This window comes from Phoenix dactylifera, chromosome 15 (assembly GCF_009389715.1).
Source record: "Phoenix dactylifera cultivar Barhee BC4 chromosome 15, palm_55x_up_171113_PBpolish2nd_filt_p, whole genome shotgun sequence".
NCBI lineage: Eukaryota > Viridiplantae > Streptophyta > Magnoliopsida > Arecales > Arecaceae > Phoenix > Phoenix dactylifera.
Window position 1 is genome coordinate 716,580 of NC_052406.1, and position 10,805 is coordinate 727,384.

Here is a 10,805-nt window from a genome sequence, read left to right on the forward strand (position 1 = left end):
TGGACATATATTTTGTCTCACATTGGCTATACACTAGGTAGATCTTGAATACTTATACATGACCAAAAATTTTAAATAACACCTCTCAGCTAGTCTTTTTAAGTAAAGTCATGAGGTGTAACAATAATGCACATGAAAGAAATCACTGATCACAATAATTTTCACTATAGGCAAGAAGACTCCAAGCCTTTGCATGGAAGGGATCACATAAAGTTTTATTACTAAAGTTAGGAGTTGTTCTAAATGTGTTTGGAAGCATGGATGATTGTGATCACACAATCATGTGGGCCTCTTCCTACTATAAATATTGGAACTCTGATAATGGATAATAGTATTATTAGGCATGGGATGCACGGAGTCACCAGAGCACCTTTCTTTTTATTTTTTTATTATTTTGAGGGAACAAGATGGTGTTACCTAACCTTTTAAATTAAATTTCTTTTAAATTCCGATAATCCTCCAATCTCTCTTCTTGTTGCCAGAAAGAGTTCAACTATAGAAGATTTGGCCATTTAAATAAAAGATATCAATAAAAGGGACATGATCCTACCAAAAGAAAAAAGAAAGATAGAAGCATGATACAAAAATGATCAGCCTCTTAAAATGATCATGATGAATTGAAATTATTAAACTATTATGCAAAACTGATGTTGATGTTGCAATCGTTATCTTCAGCTTTTTGACCTTTACATTGCTTAAGAGAATGGTATTCAATTTAAATGTAAAGTAAGTTAGCAATGACCTTAAAAACCGAAAGGAGGTGTCTAAATGACCATTTGTGCTAAAACATGGACGACATGCTATGGCCAGCTAATCTGGCACGCTCTAAAGCTATTGGAGGAAAAGGACAAGACAGAAAAAAAAACTAGTCAGGAAGGCCAAGGTGCACAAACTTAAAAAATTCAAGGCATGTCATAAAAATTAAACCCTAAAATTGCCTATAGTCATGAGGTTAGAGACTCCTACCTAAAACTATTTTTTTTTTCCACTTTCTGAAAGAAATAACCTAAACTAAAGAGAGGTATCCGATACAGTGCTAGCAAATTTTGGCCTTTTTTGTCTCGTCGGATAACGTAGGAGGCAATTTCGATGTATTGGTCAGAATCATTAGCCATTTTGACCGATCCTCTGACTCCCCATTTTTGGTTAGGAATAAGTTTTCATTGTCTCACTTCTGATTGCGAGTTTCTTAGTTCCGAGTAAGTGAGATATGTACTTGCATTTCCGAGATAGGGCTCTCTCATGGCATTCTTCCTCTAGCATATCAAAGTCGAATTGGAAAAAGGTAAAAAAACTTCCAATTCTTGCCCGCCAGATAATAATAACAACAAGGCGGAGCCTCTCGTTACACATACCTATCGGTCAAATTTGATGTTCTACTCATGCTATTATTGTCACGTCCCAAATCTGGGACATAACACGGCCATGCTACCGAGAGATACAACCTACGATAAACACCAAGCCAACCATTACATCTAGCTTCCAAATCTATGTCCAATAAAACATAATAAATAAAATTCCAATTTGCATCACCCATTGAATAACAAAGTAAATATAGTTCAGAGCATCTAAATTCAAACATCAATACCAAACTTCATAATCTTCAATATTTAGAAATTACTAAACTACAAACTGATAATCAACTAAGAAACTAAAATTCAGCTACAAGTCGCCATGCTTGCTAGCGTGATCCCCAAGCCTGGATCATTCTTCGTCCCTACTGATCATATTCATCTAGAGAAAAAAAAAAATAAAAATAGAGATATGTGAGCGACATATCTCTATAAATTAAATGAACACTATCTTACCGGATCAAGTATAAATTTTTTCATGCTAGTGCATCATTTATAGAAAATAATAGTTATTGCAAAAATAAAGCATTTTATAGTACAATATATCAAAACTAGTCATAAAGCCAATCATACATGCATAAATCTTCAAAATTTTATTAACATGAGTACAAATAAATTTATATATCATTCTTCAATTATTTAATACATCATAGTTCAAAATATTTGCTCACAGATATTCGTGCTACGGTCACTTTATACCTATTGCAAAGTCTATGTTCGTAATCGACATAGATTTATATTTTATATGCTAACTTTATAGTCGCTATCAGAGCTTGTATTTGTATGGATGCTAAATCTGGGTGTCAATCCTTCCAATTCTAGGAATCATATATAACTATCTGAGAGTTTTTCAAATACTTATATCTTTTTCTTAAAATATATACATAAATAGATAAAAAAATACTAAATAGCATGATCAGATTCATATTTTATAACGTAGCTATTTTCATCATTCATAAAATTATTTTTCATAATAAAGCATGATTTTCATGACACACATGTTAATCTATAATTTTCAGAAAAAGATGATATTTTTACAAGCAAATCATATGCAGAAAAAACATGATAATTTAAAAAATAATAAGGAGTGTAAGACCTGCTTACATCTTTTGTCTTAGACTGTCAGACTTTGCTAGACGACTCTGCTAGACCTATTTAAAATATTAATAGTAAAATTAATTTCTATTTGATGACTATAATAAAATTTTTTAAAAAAAAAGACTTGATCGAGCATATAGTGGTTTCAGATGGATCGGGTCTAAACAATTTGCTCAATAAATCATAGGGAACGAACTCAATTAGAGCCAAGATCATTCAACATGGTTCGTCATCAATAGGTTTTAGGAAATAAAGCTAGGATGGTCAATCTGACAGATTGCCCGGGCACCGAGGCAATTCAAGGCCCCTTTATAGAAGTCAACCTAGGTCCATCAGATACGAGGGTGGGACCCTTCCCTAGGATCCAAAGGTCATTTAGAGAGAAAACAGAGAGAAAACAAAGGAGAGGAAGAGAGGGATGGGTTCTTTCTCTCCTCTTCTTCTTCCTCCTCTTTTCTTTTTCTTCTTCTTCTTTTTCTTTCTTGGACTAGTGCTCGACTATGGTGGTTCAGCCTACAGCTCGTGCCAATGGCAACAGCAGAGAGCAGCCAGTAGGAATGGCCGTGCTCGGCTAAAATAGAGAATGGGAAGAGAGGAGGGTTAACGCCTCTAGCTGCTGCAATGGCAACTATCTCGACCCAAGGGAGCGGCGGGGGATGGGGACTCAACAGTGATGAGTGGAGTCGGGGGAGTTCGGCCGGCAATAGCAATTTCCGGCATATCTTGGATAGAAGAGAGGATATAGCTCTCAGAACAGGGTACTCATAAAAGGGATGATTTGGACGGTGGCACTCAGTCGGGGTAGCACACCAGCCACCAGAGAAGGAGGAGGAAGAAGGAAGAAGCTGGGGAGGTGGGTGGTGAGGGATCAATCGAAGGGGAAGAGGGTTTAAATAGATGTTGAGGGAGAGGAGGATAAGTTCGGTCGAATGGCGGCACTGGCCTCCTGTTCGCTAGTTGTAACCACCCTAACAATTGCTAACCGTTAGCACCGGCCTTGGGGAGATTGTGTCGGTCGCGCCTCCCCCAGTTGTGCCTCCCCCAGTTGTGCCTCAACGGCTACCATTTGAACCATTTGGACAGGGAATCGCCATCCCTTGTTCCAATTTGCTTTTTTTTTTTTTGAATTTGAGTTTGAAGCTGGCTGGGTCTGCCGACTTTAGTCCAGGACAGGCTTAGTTCGTCTAGCTTTCACAATTATAACATGTAACGGCATCTATTTATCTATTAGAGTGACTTTATAGCACCTTCGAAGATTCCTCTAATTCTCTATTATGCAACTATGCAAACTGAATTAGATTATCTCCTACACTATTAGATGAATGTTGTGTAGTTTTTCTCTCTCTCCAAATGGTGAGCAATCCCAACCTAAGGCAAATAGAATGAAAGCAAACACAATAAAAAATATGGCTGTTAGTAGTATTCCCTAGCAAGCAACAAAAGTATTTAACAGTTTCACACATTTCTTTCCCACTTCCAATTAAATTTCCTATTCAAAATTCTGCCAAACAATATGTTTCCTGCTTCCATTACCCCGCCATCTCAATACTCTGTGGCATATAGGAGAGAATGTAACACCTTTAGCAATGATTGGGCAGCCATATTAGACCGTCATGCATGAACCAAAGAACAGCTAAAATACAGCCTCAAAAGGACCTCCCCTTTTAGCACAGCTCGACATCCAAAGCTATTGTCTTTAACCCTTTGGCTTACTAATCTTTTGGGTATACTGCACTCACATTAAGGTATAGCGCAGTTAACTAATGGTATATGGACTCCCTAATTAAAGAGGTGTATGGGTATCTTGAGCACATGCTCGCATTTCTTGCTTTCATTCTCATGTTCATGTTTGTTGTGATGTCTTTTTGGAAGAGAAGACAGTGCAAGGAAGCCAGAGAATTCCCCCTCGAGAAAGCTGAAGTCTTTTAGGTTAGCACGATGTCCTCTAGCCTTTGTACCTCAAGCTTAGGAATCCGCCTCAGTACTCTCGCTAGGGAATTAATATAATTCTCGTGTTGAACTTATGCTGTTCTCCTCATCTGCTTTCCAACAGATTCTTCTAATCTTCTTCTTGGTCTCCGTGTCCTTCAAGTCCCTGCAAATCATGCACCATATCATGGAATTATAATAACAAAGTAGCCAGCTTTCCATGCAAAGGCTGCTTTATTGTACCCTTAGTGGGGCGGGGGGCTTCCCCTTTTTTAGACTCTCATCACTTCAAACCAACGCAGAAACCAACGGGCTTCAACTTTTTCTGCCTTGTGAAAGTTTGACTAGGAGATTTTGATTCACAAGGTATGTTCACAAGCCATTGTTCTCATGCGAGAAGGTTTGGTGGGAGCAATGTGGCATAAGCCATGATCTCTTAATTTCTTCCACTGTGGCACATGAAGCAAACAATAAGATGGATGATGGTTTCGGGACCATCATGCGACAAGGGGATGTGTCTCCCAATATGGCACGGGCCATGATCTCTTCCTCTTATTCGTTGAGAAATATAGAGGACAGATAATTGGAGGTGACCACTGTGGCACATGAAGCAAACAATAAGATGGGTGATGGTTTGGGGACCATCATGCAACGAGGGGATGTGTCGCATAACTATGGCCATTGAACTTGGGTATATTGTGTGAGTAAAATGTGAGGTAACTTGTTCATGCAAGAAGGTTTGGAGGTGGATGATGCGAGTACAAGAGCCAGAAGCATCCTTTTGAAACTGCTTCGCTCCTGGAGGCTCATCTGAGTAGGTCCAGGGTTTGCCTTCCTACTAGGGCCGCTCACAGGCTCTCTGGCTAAATTGAGAGGTATAGGTTAATGGTGCAATCATACCAGCACTAATGCATCGGATCTTATTAGAACTCCGCAGTTAAGCGTACTTGGACGAGAGTAATACTAGGACAGGTAACCCCCTGGGAAGGCCTCGTGTTGCACCCTTTTTATTTTTATGTAAGGATCCGTGCGGGCGTGTGTTTAGTCCTACATCGGTTATCCGCTGGGTAGATCTTGGGTACTTATACAGAATCAAGGAATCCAAATAATACCTTTCGACTAGCTATTTGGATGAGGCCCTGAGTTGTTATATATGCACACACAATTTTCAGGCTTAATGCCTCTTTCTTAAAAATATAAAGTTGCATCATATAACCATTTGAGAATCAAAGGACCATAAACTTTTTTTTGATTTGAAGGATGAGAAAAGCACAAGTTGGGATCTCCCACTCTCTCTAGCAACATCGTGACCAATAAGAGAAAGTAAGGAAGAGAAGAAGATGATGAAATCTTTCGATTTGAGTATGAATTTCTCGTATACAATAGTATGCATAGGATGTATATATAAGTTTGACTATAACAGACTTACGTAAAACGATACGAGGTTTTGTTTCTTTTATCCTTGGCCATTAATTTTCCAGCGCACTTGATAGCAAATCATAACTAGCTACTTAGCCTTTTTCCAACTATTTAAGATCCCCTATTAAATTTTCTAGAAAATACAGGAACATTAGGCTAATCGGTGTATCACAAAAGTTTCATCAAGCGGTGAATAAAATCCATATCCGATAAATCTTATGATATTATGAGACAAGTCACAAATTTCTTCTACAGCCTCGTCTTTTTCCCTAGGTCTAAACTTTTGCTCGAGCACTTGTGTCAGGAAAAATTGTTGAACAACTGCTGTGGGTACCACAAAAGAACAAGAACAGCTATAGTAGTGACATAATTTTTACAGCCGCATGGACCACAAGAACTGGCACACCAGAATCGTCCCACTTGGAGACCATGCTTTGAGCAAGATGTCCTCTCACGCACGAACAAAAAGATCCAGTGTATCTCCCCACATCCTGGAAGTTGGGGCAGTGGAGGACGTATGGCATTTCCAAGTGGCAGTAGATTTTGGGAAAATTCAAATAATACCTTCCGGCTAGCCATTTTGGATGATGCCTTGGATTGTTGCAAATGGTATCAAAGCGGTTCTGGCTCTGATACCATTTGTAACAACCTAGGACCTTACTCAAAATGGCTAGCTGGAAGGTATTATTTGAGTTTCTTAATCCTGTATAAGTATCCAAAATCTACCAAGCGAATAACTGATGTGGGACTAAACACATGCCCACACGAGTCCTCACAGTGGCACAATCAAATTAGAAGACAGAATTTTTTCTATGATATCCTGAACCTCAGCCTAGATGAGATATGAGAGAGAGAGAGAGTGGATGGGATCCAAGGATCCTCTGTTATGAGGACATATGTGGGTGTTTGTTTAGTTCTGCATCGATTATTCGTCGAGAAGATCTTGGGTACTTATATAGGATCAAGGAACCCAAATAATATCTTGCGGCTAGTCTTTTTGGATGAGGTCTTTGGTTATTACAAATGGTATCAGAGCGGATCCGGCCTATAACCTATGTAAACTAGGGGACACTGCAGGACGGATTCATGAAGGCTGACTGCGGGCCGATCATGGTACTTGAGATTAGATTTGAATCCTTAGCCTGACGAGGATGTTAGGACTTGAACTGGAGAAGTATGTGATCCATGTAGGTATATGTTTAGTCCTACATCGGTTATTCGCCGAAGATATCTTAAATACTTATACAGGATCAAGAAACCCAAATAATATTTTTGGCTAGCTTTTTTTGGACGAGATCCTGAGCTATTACATATGTAGAGTGCTGTGCAGTGCTCGATGACCGTCTTGTTATTTGTTTTTTCTCAAAAACATGAGTAATGGAAAAAGAGCAAGATTGAACGCAAGATCTGATTACTAGGAGCTGAATAATTTAGAAAGCCTCGTATCCAGGAGCAGGTGTTGTCCGCATGGTCATGTCCATTCCAAATGAATGACAATATTAGCTGGGGAGCACTCTGGGTGATGTCGACATAAATTCCATGTCTTGTCCACCGACTTCTCGTTGGTTCCGTAGATCGTGTTAGACACAACAAAAAATTATATATGCATACAATTAGAAAAGAGAGAGTTGAAGAGTGGATCCCTTCCCAGAAAGTTTGCAAGAAAAATTAAGTGCTGGATGTATGTTTAGAAAGATGAACCTTTTTGGGATTTGGTTATGAAAAAGGACTGATATGTGAAAATTGAAACTTATAATTTGGAAATTACGGAGAGTGGAGATTTATCGTGATAAAATAATACATTATGGAAAAAAAGATGATGGTTGGTATGGTTAACTTGCCTTTGGGTTTTGGATTATTTGCATGTAAGCCTCTATATCAAGGCCATTTTACAAGCTCATGCTTGTAGATAGGAATTTGTAAGCTCAAAGAACCCACCGGCCCACGGCCACGAAAAGAGCAAAGGGTAGAAAAGAAACTGAGACAGAAGAGCAAGACAAGGCCTAAAATTCCCTGCTCAAATTCCTTATGATGGAAGGAAAATAGAGAGAGAGAGAGAGAGAGAGAGAGGGGGAGGGAGATCAGTTAGGAGACGATATAGGTTGTGGTGAAAAAGCATGCAAGGCTGGTTGTAGAGAGGGAAAGAGAGAAATAGAGGAGGTACGATTAGTAGGAGAGAGAATGCCGTAGTTGGGAGTCGTGTGGTGCTGTTGGTGTTTTATAGCATGCAAGAAGGCTTCATGAATGGGTATGGACTTGAAATGGTTTGAGAGCAGGACATGTCAAATGAGTATGGGAAGAACTTGTCATGGGGGCAGCGCACCAAATAGATAGATAGAGAGAGGCAGGCAAGGAATCTAAGGAGTCTTTGGGAACGCAAAATTGCTTGGTATAAAGCATATAACCAAACCATTTCATGGTTCGTCAACAGATGAAATGTATTCTGTGCGCAAAAGCCTAGAAGAACACAAACTATACAACTCAAAATACCATGAGATGGTCATAAGAATAATTGCATGCCCTCCTGTCTAGGCACAAAGGTCATAGTCGTGATACAATGGCATGACTGAGAATCTTTAAGATATGTCAATTCATGCAATCTACTGAAGGGGCTTAGTTGATTAAGCTGTATTTGTATCCATGTTGGTCGACTAAAAATTGAATTTGATATAGATATTACTGATATCGGACTCATTTTCTACCTAAATCTGATAATAGAAATGGATATCAAAGTTAAGACTGGCGGCTTGAAAAATGGCCAGCCTAAATAGGCAGTTTAGATCTAGTAGCTTGATATCTTAATACGAGTGGATCATCTTTTAAATATGGTTAGACATTTAGAGCTGATATAATATGGTTGCATCCTTTTTATCAGTTTCATATCTCAACTGATGTGGCTAGAAATGCCTATTAGTCACACATTCAAATAAAAAAAAAAAAATCAAACCTATTGTGCTATTTTGTTGTTGGTTATATTTCTAGCACTTTAGTAATATTATAAGTCCAAGTTCTCAACCAACAATAATAATACTATTTTTTTTCTTTATTTCTTTGAGAGTATATTTGGTGTCATTATAATTATTGATAGAGAAAGATGATTTAACAAATAATGGTGCCAAGCCAAAAAAAAAAAAAAAATCTCAACCAAAACTAATTAAATGCATATAATCTTTTATAAACTAGTGCCAAGCTAAAAAAAATTCTCAACCAAAACTAATTAAATGTAATTATATGACATTAAGTAGCACTCATGCCCTTATGGATGTGCTGATTAGTTGGACCAGATCCACCGCTCAGCCAGTGGATCAGTCCATCCGTAAAACCGCACATACAAAACTATTAATGAAAAAATAGGCAGTATATGCACGTTTATGCATGTTGCTTCATGATTGAACTAGTTTACCAGCTCAACAATGGATCTGATTCAACTAATCATTTATGCCACCCTCTGTAATTTTTCAAATCTTTTAACTCCTATTCAGGACCATCTCTCCACAGAGCTGCAATTCACATAAATGGTGTAGCCTGATGATGCGGGGCATTGGCACATCCAACTTGGTATCCTAGGCTGTATGGCAGGAAGAAATGCATTGGCGTCAGGTACATGAGATAGAGTGATTGCTATTTAGTGGAAGGAGAGCGAAGTGTGGGGATAAAGGATAGATAGATATTGGAAGTTGCGTAGATAATAACAAAAAGTCGTTGTCGACACCAACAAAGAAAAATGGGTGACTCACTAATGGTACCAACTCCGATCTAGCTATGGACCCAACTGAACTGACCAAATGATTTCATTATGATGTGGCTCGTGAGTCTCTCTCCCTACCGGACAATCCGCAACCTCATATGCAAGTAAGACTAAAAATTATATTCTACACTGCATGCACCAATATAGCCATATACTATTATGAGGATCCATACGGGCGTGCGTTTAATTCCACATCAGCTATTCGCTGGGTAGATCTTCGATACTTATACAGGATCAAAGAACTCAAATAATAACTTCCGACTAGCTATTTTAAGTAAGGTTCTGGGTTGTTATAAATAGTATCAGAGCAGATCCGGTCCAAAACCTATGTGGACTAAGGGATACTACAACATGGATCCATTGGGGCTGACCACGAACCGATCGTGGTGTTTGTGATTAGATTTAAATGGATTTGAACCCTTAGCCTGACGATGACGTCAGAGTTTTGAACGGGGAGAGTATGTGAAGACTCGTGCGGGCGTGTATTTAGTTTCAAATCGGTTATTCGCTGGGTAGATGTTAGGTACTTATGCAGAATCAAGGAACCCAAATAATAACTTTTGGCTAGCCATTTTAGATGAGGTATTGGATTGTTACAAGTATACCGATCAGCTCATCCCCTTGCTATGGACTAATTATTTAGCTCATGATAAATAAAGTTCATAAAGATATAATGCACGGTCATGTGATGCATGCAGTATAAAATATCATTTGCCTTTAAAGACCGAAAATAAATATGTTCAAGTCCCAAAAATTGTTAAATAAAATAACAAATTATAATAGAAAATAAGATTAGCACGATATATCAAGACTTAATATGGTTCATCGGAAATCTGAGATATGTCGAGCAGAGATAAGAGATCGACTATACCTTCTTACAAACTGAATCATTGGCCAACTGAACAGTACCTTCCTTTGCCTTAAAAGGAATAAAACCAATCTCTCGGAGCAAACATAGTGAGACCCACCAGAGTCCAAAAAAGAAAAGCATCACCACAAGTGCCCATACTTTCGAAGATGTTGAAGTCATTAAGTCTACGAGGAAAGCCAGAGTTTCACTATCATAAAGGTCATTTAAAAATGTTTACCGAGAGAAAATAATCCAGAAAAAGAATATATATATATATATATATATATATATATATATAATTATCGATTAATGTAGCAAAGAAAAACACGTCGTTGAGAAACTGCCAAGATGTCGGGATCTAAGAATATTTTGCTTTTCTTCATTATGTCTTCTCCTCTCTCTCTCTCTC

The 10,805-nt window shown here is 38.3% G+C and overlaps 1 pseudogene; it reads left to right on the forward strand.

The window, feature by feature from the left end:
* The first annotated feature begins 5,265 nt into the window (after nucleotides 1–5,265).
* On the forward strand, nucleotides 5,266–5,384 carry LOC113461140 (annotated as a pseudogene).
* The last annotated feature ends 5,421 nt before the right edge of the window (nucleotides 5,385–10,805 follow it).